This window comes from Papaver somniferum, chromosome 10 (assembly GCF_003573695.1).
Source record: "Papaver somniferum cultivar HN1 chromosome 10, ASM357369v1, whole genome shotgun sequence".
Lineage (NCBI taxonomy): Eukaryota > Viridiplantae > Streptophyta > Magnoliopsida > Ranunculales > Papaveraceae > Papaver > Papaver somniferum.
This window is the reverse complement of record NC_039367.1, coordinates 92650175-92662239: the sequence shown is the minus strand read 5'-3', so window position 1 is coordinate 92662239 and position 12065 is coordinate 92650175. Positions and strand designations below refer to the sequence as shown.

Genomic DNA, 12065 nt, shown 5'->3' with positions numbered 1-12065 from the left:
TTGGTTGACTATTGTTGAACCAACAATGTACACGTTTGGGTACGGTTAACAAACCTAGAAGCGTGCATTTCATTTGTGTATAACAAGCTAAGTTTTTAATCTAACGGTTGAAAAATATTATCTTGAATCTAAATCAGGTTTTCATCTAATGGTGGATATTGATTGCTTTGTTACTAAGGAAAAACCCTGATTTGAAAGACTATATAAGGGGACCTCTAGAAACTCTGCAAAACTAATCCCCACACCTTACGTGTGATACTAGTTTGCGTGCTAGAGTCGGTTCTCCTTTAACCTTTGGTTTTCTTCTTATAAAACCAGGTTAAACGACTTAAAGACTTCATTGGGATTGTGAAACCAGACCGATACTACTTTTATCGTAGTTATGTGATCTGATCTTGCATCTTCTATCGTACGAGTACAATCATATTGATTGGCTTGAGATTGATATCTCTGATAGGAAAGATATAAAAAGTAATCACAAAAACCTTCGTCTCATCGTTTGTGATTCCGCAACATCTTGTTTCGCTACCATACGATTAAGATTGTTGTGAGGTGATTGATAACTCTAAGCTGTTCTTCGGGAATATAAGACCGGAGTATCAATTGGTTCCTGTTCACCTTGATTATTATCAAAAGACGGAACAAAAACTTTAGGGTTTTTCTGTGGGATACAGATTGATCCTTTGATAGACTTGTCTGTGTGAGAAAAATTTGTTTATTGTCAAAGCCTGCGATTTTGGGTCGTAGAAACTCTTAGTTGTGGGTGAAATCATCTAAGGGAATCAAGTGCACAATATCCTGCTGGGATCAGAGGCGTAGGGAGTACAACTGTACCTTGGATCAGCGGGAGACTAATTGGGGTTCAACTATAGTCCAGTCCGAAGTTAGCTTGGAGTAGGCTAGTATCTGTAGCGGCTTAATACAATGTGTATTCAATCTGGACTAGGTCCCGGGGGTTTTCTGCATTTGTGGTTTCCTCGTTAACAAAATTTCTGGTGTCTGTATTATTTCAGTTTATGCATTATATTGTTTTATCTTTATAATTTAACGGTTGTTGATTGATATTGATTGACACTTGGATATTGGTCTTTGGTACCATCCAAGTTATTCCTTGTATTTGAATAGTACTCGCAGTTTCTGTTTGAGTAAATCAAATCAAGAGAGAGATATAAACTCGTTGATATACTTTTAATTGATTGAGTCTTGTTGATTCTCTTAAAAGTATATTCGAATTTGTCCATACAGATTGCTAAGAGAAATATTCGGTGGTGTTGTTAGACCCCCGCTTTTTCATCTTCTACAAAGTTGTAGATATTCTTAAGACTTATCTATCCGACTATAGAACCAACTTAATTGGATTAGTAACTTTCAGCTATGTTAAAGGTAGAGAATGAGATATCATACTTGAGCTTAAAACAATTGGATATATTCGTATGATTCTTGTGTGAGCCTTTTGGATAAACCCTTAGGGTGCTTGTTTGATTAACATTTACTCTTTTATTAACAACGATCGATTCAAAGGTTGAACCAGTGGATCGTGGATCTCGTGGTAGGCGTGGCTTGTCATCATATCAGGTGGGAACTTTGTAACCTTCTTGTAATCATTGAGTTTATTTCCTTTGCGAGCATGATGTGCTTTTATTATCTATATGAATTATATTGTAATTGCATTGAACGACGTTTCTTTTGAATGTAATTGTATGTGTGTATTATGCGTTGTGTGATTTCCTTGCGAAGAGTGTCTGTGTTTCCCCACGGCTCTTAGCTAAGTTAAGTAGGGAGGTACGCCATCCGTCGGAAATAGTATTACGTTTCCGGTTTATGTTGATAGTAGGGCGGTACTCCATCCGTCGGTAATAGTACTACATTTCTGCTTATTAAGATAGTAGGGCGGTACGCCATCCATCGGCAATAATATCTAGTAGGGCGTTACGCCATCCGTCGGTAATAATATATATACTATTTTATTTAAGGGAAATCACTCGTGTGCATATTATGCTTGTTTGACTAACTTTCTGATCTTGATGGTAATGTTATGAATCATGGTTTGTATGGGCACTCTGTGTGGACGATATTATTATTATTGATTAGGGTTGCTTTCACTTCGTCTTCTCCAATGAGTTTGGCGAGGTTAGAGTGACACTTGCTTCATGATGCATGAATTGCTTATTGATTAGTTTCTTCTTGTTTCTTTCAACATATATTTCTTTAGAACTATGAAGCATGTTAATGATTACATGAGAGTTATTTGTTTCCATTGGGCACCCTTTGGGATGATGTGCTCACTCGTTCCCACTTCAGTTTCAGTAATCAAAAGGAATGGTGCATGCGAAGATATCCGTTTTCGTAGCTTAGTGTTGTATCAGATCTAGTGTTATTGCGTACCTTATATTTGGTGTATCTTTATTTTGTTATGTAAAACAACACATTTATACAATCATATAACATGAGAGTTTTTTTTTTCAAGTATGTTGTATCAGAGAGTTTGGGTTTGTTTATTAGCACTTTATGTGAACATGTATACAAGACACAATTGAAACATAATCGTATTTGATTCACAAGAATCAATTGATGAACACTTAGCCACGGTTTGCAAAGATTGCATTCCTTAATATATAAATGTATTTGTTCATGAGTATGAAACCATACTAAAACGATTTTAGAACTTAAACCAAGTTAGTTTTCAAACAGGTACGTACTTTTGTCATGTCCGACAGTTTGCAAACGGGTACGCATATTGTCGTTCCGGACCTAACTCAGGTGAAACAGTTTGCAAACGGGTACACAAACTTAGTTCCCGGACTTTAACAATAAAAACCGTTCGCAGACGGGTATGCATACTTGGTTCCCGGACCTGAATCATTCTTACAACAGTTTTCATACATGTATGCATACTGTGCTATATCCAGACAATGGTTAATTTCTCTAAACTCCCATTTAAATTATTGAAACATATTTAGAAGACGAAAATAGCTGTCTCACACAAACTATTAGCTTATAAGAAATTTTCAAGTGATCGAATGATCAATACGAAACATTCCAAGTCTACATCAAATGACTGTCTCACACAAATCATGTAAGATATTACCAGGCGATTTTCACATGATCATCTTTTGACTTTCGTCATGAATAATGATGAACATGGTTAAAGAAAAAGCTTACAACTACATGTTTCGAGAAATATATAAGCGAGTGAAACTCAGCTCGATATATCAAATGTGTATAATATAAAGTCTATATAGATATACGACTTTGTCTCGATAAGAGATAGAATATAATAAACTTTTGAGTAATAGATGAGTTCAAGTCTCCACATAGATTTTGTTGGTGAAGTTCCTTCAAGGTCCCCTTAATAGATCTCCGTCTTCAATCGATGAACGCATTGAAGTCTAAATCTCAACTACTCATTCTATCCTAATCCGAGACATAGCTATAAGTAGACTAGAAATCAAGACTTATAGTTTTGACAACTAAACTTGACAAACAAGCTTGAGATAACAACACTTGCGAGTTTGACCGAGCAGTATTGCTCTGACAATCTCCCTCTTTATCAATTTTAGTGACAAAACTATCAATACATATGGATTACAAAATAAATAAAATTTGTAGCTTCTTATCCAAATGCTTGATTTCCTTGGTTCTTCGACATTCCTCGAAGTCTTCGTCACTTCCAAATACTTCAGTGATTCTGAACATGTTCAACTCAGCATCATAGTTGTTGAAGATCCGTAGGCATAATAATAAGAAAACAGATGTTCTCAATCATTGTTATACAGTGTCATAGTATCACTACACCAAATTTAACGTTTAGCAACAGTTTGAATCTGTTGCTGACTGGTATTGCAACAGATTCTAGCAATTGCTAAACAACCTGTCGCAGTTTTTCGCAACAGCTCCATCTCTTGCTAATTTCGGTCAGCAACGGAATTAGCAACAGAAAGAAACTGTTGCGAAATTAAAATAGAGAAACAGAAAAAGCTGTTGCTACTCTGTTGCTAACTTTAGAGTTATTCCAGGATATTTATTATTAGAACAGGATATAGTTGTTCTGGTTCAGATTTAACAACCTATGTTCGCCATTGCTAAATTTTCGCAAGTAAAAAAATAGTCAAGTCTTCTTTGACCTAGTCAGAATACCCCCACCCCACCAATTTATCATGCAACACCCAGTTCTCATTACCCTGATTGTATCTATTCTGATAATTCAATCAAATAACCCTCACATTCAACATGAAATCAATTGATCTATGGTACACAACAAAATATTCATGCCACAACAAGAATTATCATTTGAATATATATATATATATATATATTAACTTAACATCACATCATGAGAATCTTACAATGCTTTCAAAAAAAAGAGAGAATCTTATAAAATGTTTTGAAGGAAGATGAACTCTACATTGGTAAATGTCTCTGAGGCAAAAAAAAGTAGCTGAAATACAAATACATGAAGTACCTGCCTATGCTGCTCCAATCAAATTGAAGTTCTTCCATCCCATCTCTTCATTCACGAAGATTTCTGGATTGTGTTTCTGAGGTTGTTTCGTTTGTGGTGACATTAGCCTAAGACAACGGTAATACGATGACCATGATAATAAGAATTCAGAAACAAATAAGAACTAAAAGAGAATCAACCTTTAGATTGATGATGTACATTTGGTCAGATTTTTTGCTCACCTTCAGTTAGAGCCTGCAAAATGATAACACATCGAAACCCTTGAATTAGTCCTTTAACCCGTATCACCGGAGAACCATAAAGATATTTAACATTAAATATTCACTAGATCCCACCAAATCAGTGGTCGCTTACAGAGTTCACAAAGTTCAAGAAACATAATAGAAAGTTCACAAAGTTCTTGGTCACTTACTAACTGGAAAGAAGGTCCTGCGGAACAAGTACGCCTTATTAACGAGATTATAGAAGAGAAAATGTGAAATGCTCGAATGGATGGATTTAGGGAGGGATTCACGAGACTCTTGCTGATGCAACCCTTTGGAGTCAGTTCTGAACTTCAAACACAGATGGGAAAGCATCTGATCTAGTAAACGTTCTGGGAGATGGTTCCTATTTTCAAAACTTGAAGCAGCTTCAATAGCATCCCTCTACGAATTCCAACATGAAAAAAACGTTATACAACAGAATAGGAAACCATTTAGCTCCAAATAATAATTCTCGTGTTCCAAATGCACAAAATAAAAATACGCAAACTGCCATAATCTAGACACGTTAGCACGTTTCTAATGCTTCTAATCTATTAGCACAGTTCAATGGAATGACAAGTGTTTACTATTGCACAATATCAGATGATTCTCGACAAATTAGGGTCATATTATACTTGTAAAGATGCACATATAAGGGTCACACATCAACAAGTGGAATAAACACATACTTATATGTAGAATAGAACTAGAAAGGAAAACATAATAGCAATCATGGGGAAAATATACATCTGAGGTGCCGGAGGTGATACGAGCTGAAGGGTGACTCCAACAGAAGTAGTTTCTTTGTTAGTTGAAGAAGATGAAATGGTTGCAAAAACCTCCATTCCTAATATCCAACACAAATGATTGTTACGTAAAATGGATACTAAAGAAAAATACCTGAATAAGTAACTCCTCTATATAAGGGAGAAAAATCTTACCCTTCAAGGTTCGAATCAATTCTGAACTGACAGTAACATCAAAAAAAGACGCAGCGAGTTCAAGTTGTAGATGAATTCATTGGTTTACAAAGAGCAGTATCCCTTTAGAACAAGAGACAAATAACATCTTCATATTTCACATGGATTGTTGGAGATACCTTGACGCACAGGGCCATATAGTGCAAAATCCTCATAGCCTTTGTTCCACTTCGGCAGTAATTTTATTATAATCAATCCTTCAGACAACAATAAGGATTTTAGACCATCTTTAAATTATACAGAATGCAATGAAGAAAGTGCAGGCTTTATTTGCCTAAGCTGCATAGATACACCTCTACAGACCAAAAAGTCACCTACCTGCTAGAGTTGGTTATCAACCCAATCAATCAACATAACTATATCCCTTCACAGTAGTGAAATCTTTAGTAAAATGCAAACCATGATAAAGAGTACCTTCAGAAACTATAACGAAATAAGAGATAAAAAGACCAGCCAGACAAAGTTCAAGGGAAGGGAAAAAACAAACAAAGTGGAAGATTGTATTTTCCTACCCTGCCAACCCCAGGGGACGCAAGTGCAGGTGACTCGACAAAATAGAGGATGGCATCACCGCATTGCACGATACCTAGTAATGTTATAATTTCAAACAGACATACACATCAAAGTGCCAGAAAAATCATTTTATTACTGCAATTAGTAATTTATAAAGGCCAAACAAGTGATCTTAATTTAGTATACCTAAACTTCATAATGATTCAGTTCAGCCTACATACATAAGAACACCTACTTATAGCCTAGGTAAGTTCCTGACCATACGGATTTATGATATTTATCCTTCATTGAATTATGCTGCAGGCTATAAGAAGCAAAACATTCACACAATTTATGATTTAGGTAAGCTCAAAACCACCACCAATAAATTACAGCTGCATCCATGTCATAACATTCATCTATGCCTGGAATCCTTCTTCAACAATCCCCAAAATCCCATCAGCTCAAAAGAAGGAGAAGAAAAATGAGATTATAAAATCTTAGCAGTACATACCCATTCTCCGGGGCAAAATCGCAGTACTACTTAGCGAACTTATCGCACTCTGGAGCATCACCTGCATTCCCTGGTTTTCAAACCAGGATCTGGATTCACCCAAACATAAGAAAGTAATTTAATCAACTTAAGGTTTAGCATCCATCCTAGCAACAACAATTCCATGGTTAATGCATCTGAGGCAGTAAAAGAACACAACATCAAAGACACCATGCATTGTCAACAATAAAGTTATAACACCAAGGACTAGTCTATCTAAACTGTCTGCTTAAATCTCCCGCAAAATGTAAGTATGTAATCAAAAAACAACTTTAGTGGAAGATACCCCGACCCAAATGCTAAATTTTGCGAACTCCTCATAGCCTTTGTTCCACTTCGGCAGTAATTTGATCATAATCGATCCCTCCATTACTAGTGGAAGCTTCACATCCTTCAATACCACCAAAAGCCAAATTAATCAACAAAAAAAAAAACCAAAAATTCTGTAAAACACATGGATTGAACAGAAAGTGTAAGGAATTACCGTTCCAAAACCAAAATCTCTGTTAAACACCATCAGATGAAGATATCAAGATCTAATCATTTGGAGCTTCATACAAAAAAAGAACCCTAAAATTGGGAATTTAGGGTTCAGATTTCACACAATCCTTTCCTTCTTCTTCTGAACTTGAATGATAACCCTATTGCGAAAAATCTCAACAAAAAAAAAACCCTAAATAAATCTCACAAATCAAATCAACACCTCAAATAGAACCAAAATCAATTCGGAAACAGAAAACAACAAACCTAGATGATTAGCACAGATCTTGAATGGCTTAGATTGTCTCATAACCAATCCAACTTTCTCAGTCTGTTTATGTTTAAGAATCTTCAAAGTTTCAACTCCTCTTTCTATTGATTTTCATCTTTATCAAATCGGTATAGTTTCTCTTTTCTACACAAAATCAACAACAAAAAAAAATCAAACCAATAAAAATCAAATCAAGAATTAGAAAACCAAATCATTAATTCTACACACAATAAACAAAAAAAAAATCAAACCAATAAAAATCAAATCAAATTCGAATTAGAAAACTAAATCATTAAGATTTAGATAAGAGCTTCTTCACCAGTTGTAAACTTCTTCAAGTTTAACGATAGGTGCGATCTGTGCACCAATATCTTTTGCTTCACCACCATCTACTGCTCTTATCTCTTCGTCCTCTTCTTTTTCTTCTTCTTGCGGCCGAAAAGAGAGAATGAAAATAGGATAGAGAAGGGATAAGTTTTCTAAAGTCTAGGGTTAGAGAAAGTATGGGTGTTAGGGTGGAATCATATATCTGATTCAAAATAGTTTAAGTTGACTGGGTAGAAAAATAACAATAGGTGTTACTTGGCACGCAGACGAGTGGCATGCATGAATTTGCCGCAGTTGCTAGTAGCAACAGAAGAAGAGCGGTTGCGAATTAGCAACTGCTCTAGCGCTGTTGCTAATCTAGGTTGCTAAATCCAGAATTTGGTGTAATGTATTATTACAAAGCATCAAAGTTCAACTGTATCAAAACTTTGAAAATCTCCCTTAGTGAATACTTCATCTCACAATGAAAACCACTCCCGCTTACATTATGATCTGTAAGCCATATGTATATGTAGTGTGAACTACAAGATAATTCTCCCCCTTTTTGTCTATATAAATTGGCAAAGCTACGAAAACTAACATGATCATAATGAAATTCTCAAAGATATTATAAATGACTAAAAGAGAACATATCAACTTTGTTTCGATGATTTCACATAGTCGAAACTTAGTGTATTCATCAAGAAGTTTATAAAGATACAAGATAACTCCTACAATATTCCACAGTCGCACTCCGCACAAAGATTTGGCAATTAAGCATTAGTTCAATCAAGAACTCTCCCCATAAAATGTCATTCCCGAATGAACAACAAGAGTGACCTTAATTTTACAACAAAAGAAGGATTCCTTTGGACATTAACAAGTCACATGAAACATGAATTTGTATCCAGAAAACTCAATTAAATTAACCACAAAGGAACCTTAATGATTAATTTAATCGGAAATGCTCAACATAAGAAAACTTATGGAGCCGAACAGTACTTTCACATAGAAGTGGATCAAGGAAAGATCAATACTGCGGAATACTCAAAGTTCATTCCATCTTTTGCCAATATTTTCATAAAGACATATAATAGACTTAACTTTTGAGCATATATGAGATAATCATAGTTCACAGACGTAAAACCAAACATATCTCATACCATATTTGCAATATATAAAACCAATAAAGATTAATACTGCAAAAATCATCTTCCAAATAACTTAGAATTTAAATAAATAAATCTAAAACATTGCAAGATGAAAACCGTTGGCAATAGCTATGTGTAATCACAATAATTGTTATTCCAAACCCTGGTTATCCTTCTTAAAACACAAGAATAAATTATCATAAGGAGTTTCCTAGACATTAAGGGCCCTCCCTATCTTTAGTATGGAAGAAGATGTTACTCTTATTCGATGTTGGATACATCATGTGGGCATTTCTGATAACAATGATTATTTATGGGAAAGAGTGTTGCAAATGTTTGTAGCGTTTGGAACCAATACATAAGAAACAGGAAGATCCTAGAACTAAGATTTTCATTCATCACTAATGATGTCAAACATTATTCAAAAACTTTATGGATGGTTCCACCGTAGTAATTCTAGATTGTCCAACGAAGAACTTGTGAGTATATATCTTAACACCTTTGTCCTCATTGAGAAACTGCATCATAAAATATTTTAACAGACTTGTTATGTCTGTTTTTCAGAATACCATCGCTCAAATCAAGTTTACCGAAGAGATAATTTAAGCATTTTGAATGTTAAACTCTTTAGAGATAATTTCGCTGGATTTGATGTAGTTTGATGATATTTTTGTCTTTATGAAATCAATTACTATATATGTGAGTCTAAATATAACTCCAATCGCTTAATATGAAACTTAAGTCTAAATATTTTCATTAATCAATATTACTGCCACTTCTTTTACAAATTATAAACTTAGACAATTACAAGAACTTAAATAAGTACATCAATAAAAATCTATCACAATCTTTGGCCTCCTGGTTTTCTTCATTTGACGTGACTTCCATTCAACGCGCTCTTGAACAGTTTCTCCTTTGTTTTTGAATATTCGGTTGTTAACTTTCAAAACTGAAGCTTTTCTTTGCTTTTTAACGAAACATTTTGTTGGATTAACTTCTAAACTTACACATTTATTTCTTTTTTTTTACCATTTTTATATTTTTGTAATCACCACAAATTTTATTTACAGCAGCCCCAAGTTTTTGTTCACAGAAATGAGACATTTCAAAAGAAAGATTAGTGGAAAAAATTCAAGAAAAGATTGAATTTTGGTGTGAGTTGTATATTTATAGAGGAAAAATAGCCGTTTTAAAATCTGGTTGTTGCCGGCTTAGTTGGAGACGGACGGCTCAATGTGCACCGAGCCTCAGTTCAATGTGCACCGGTCTCGACCCAATGTAGTCAAACACAATACCATTTTAACAAATCTTTGATTTTCTGTTTTTGACCACACAGACCACACAATATTCATTTAGTCATATTTTAACGTGTGTGAAGATAACATAAACCAACCTCACCGTCCACATAACCAATCACAAAAACTCTACTATTTAACCCCCTTTCCAGTTTCCTATTTTACTCTTTTCCGCCGCACATACTTCTACACCATTTTTGAAACCCTAATAAGAATTTGAGAATTTCTCTCTATAAAGATTTATCCGAAGTCCGTCCTCTGTAAACCATCCTAATATCTCCGACCACAAGAGTTTCGTCACTCACTTCATTTATGGAGGAGTATTTCGGTTTCTTACCCGAGGAGATCACATTAGACATTTTATGTCGATTACCCAGTGAATCGGTTTTAGAGTGCAAATTAGTATGCATTACTTGGAGATATCTTGTTTCTCATCATCCATCGTTCTCCAAAATGCATCTACACCGTCTTAATCATGCTGAGGATTCTGGGAAGTTGGGTTTCATTGCTCTGACTAGTGATCTTCGGAAGGAAAAATATCATTATTTTGAGTACCATGAGTCAATGATTCCAATTGAGAGAATTAGAAGGATTATTTTAGACCCTCCGTTTAGGGTAACTTTCGTAGTTGGATCATATAATGGATTGGTATAGGGGTGGGACTTGGGTTGGTTGGGCGGGTTAGAAGGTTTGGTCGAGGCAGACCCGAGATAGGAATCCTTTTGTCCAGATTTCCCATAAAACCCGTGGAATCCATGGAGGTACTGCCCAAGTCCGCCCAAGTTATGTTCCTCAGGTTGGCCCAAGTTTCGCTAGACATATGAGTTTGTTAGTGCAATAATAACAAATTTTAGTAATAATAAGATCTAATTGCTCCATTTATCTTAAATTTCCAAATAACAGATGATTATTTACAATAATATAAACTTTTTCATATTGAATGATCATTATTAGATGTGAAGATAATATCTAAAATTACTCTAAATAGATAATAGTACCAATTATAAAAATAATTTTATACAACTACATCATAGTTCTTCAGGTTGGCTGGTTGTTTGGGTTAGAAATATTTGTACCCTTGCTTTCCCAAATTTAACTCGGGTTTATAAAATTTGTGCCCAAACTTGTCCAAAGTTTTGAGAGAATTTTGATAAAGTACCGCCGTTTTCTGAAACCCATAAAAATAATGCCCCCGTTTATTTTAAACTTGTTAAAATGCCTTCACTGTTTACTTTCACCCCTTGGGCCCGCGTAATTGAGCCAATGGTTACCTAGTCAAAAAACCGGGTAAAATTACCATAAACCCATCACTTATCCAGAAAGAGTGAGAGACCTCTTTCATTTATTTCATTCTGTTCCATCTGAAACTGAGAGAAGAGAAGCAGCTGTTGCTGATGTTGTTTCCGTGAGATTGAAAGATAGATCTTGTTGATGCTGCTTAAGGGAGTTGTAAGGGTTTCCTGAACTGAGGTTTGAAGCTGCCGAAGAACAAAGGGAGGAGAAGAAATTCGAATCAGGGAGGAGAAATGAAGACTAGGGTTTGAGATTCACATAGAAGAACACAACAAGCTTGAAGCAGTGTTAATTTGGTTTAGATTTGAGTTATGTTGCTCGAATTTAAGGGAAAAGGTTTTGCTGGTGGAAAATGAAGTATGGGTTCGATTGAGATGGAATTGGTGTTGGTTACAGTTTTGATTTGGTGGTGAATATAATGGGTATTTGTTTGATTTCGTTTTGAGAAGAAATTAGATCTGCAGTGGTGTTGGAGCTGATGTTAGAAAGAGCAGAAGCTGGTTATGAATTAAAGAGTGGGTCTAGGTTGAATTAGTT

At 35.1% G+C, this 12065-nt stretch overlaps 1 long non-coding RNA gene across 11 annotated transcripts; it reads right to left on the bottom strand.

Annotated features, from left to right (window-relative positions):
- Window positions 1–4322: 4322 nt before the first annotated feature.
- LOC113317637 lies at window positions 4323–7936 on the bottom strand. 11 transcript variants are annotated; one of them, XR_003343795.1, is made up of 10 exons: window positions 7803–7936; window positions 7480–7627; window positions 7217–7387; window positions 6200–7123; window positions 6006–6110; window positions 5649–5884; window positions 5455–5554; window positions 4875–5109; window positions 4684–4696; window positions 4323–4569 (listed from the first exon to the last, which is right to left on the bottom strand). It is a non-coding gene; the product is annotated as an uncharacterized LOC113317637 (long non-coding RNA). The 11 variants fall into 11 exon arrangements; XR_003343796.1 differs by having other exon boundaries at window positions 5649–6273; window positions 6694–6782; window positions 7025–7123; XR_003343797.1 differs by having other exon boundaries at window positions 5649–5674; window positions 5807–7123.
- Between the last annotated feature and the right edge of the window lie 4129 nt (window positions 7937–12065).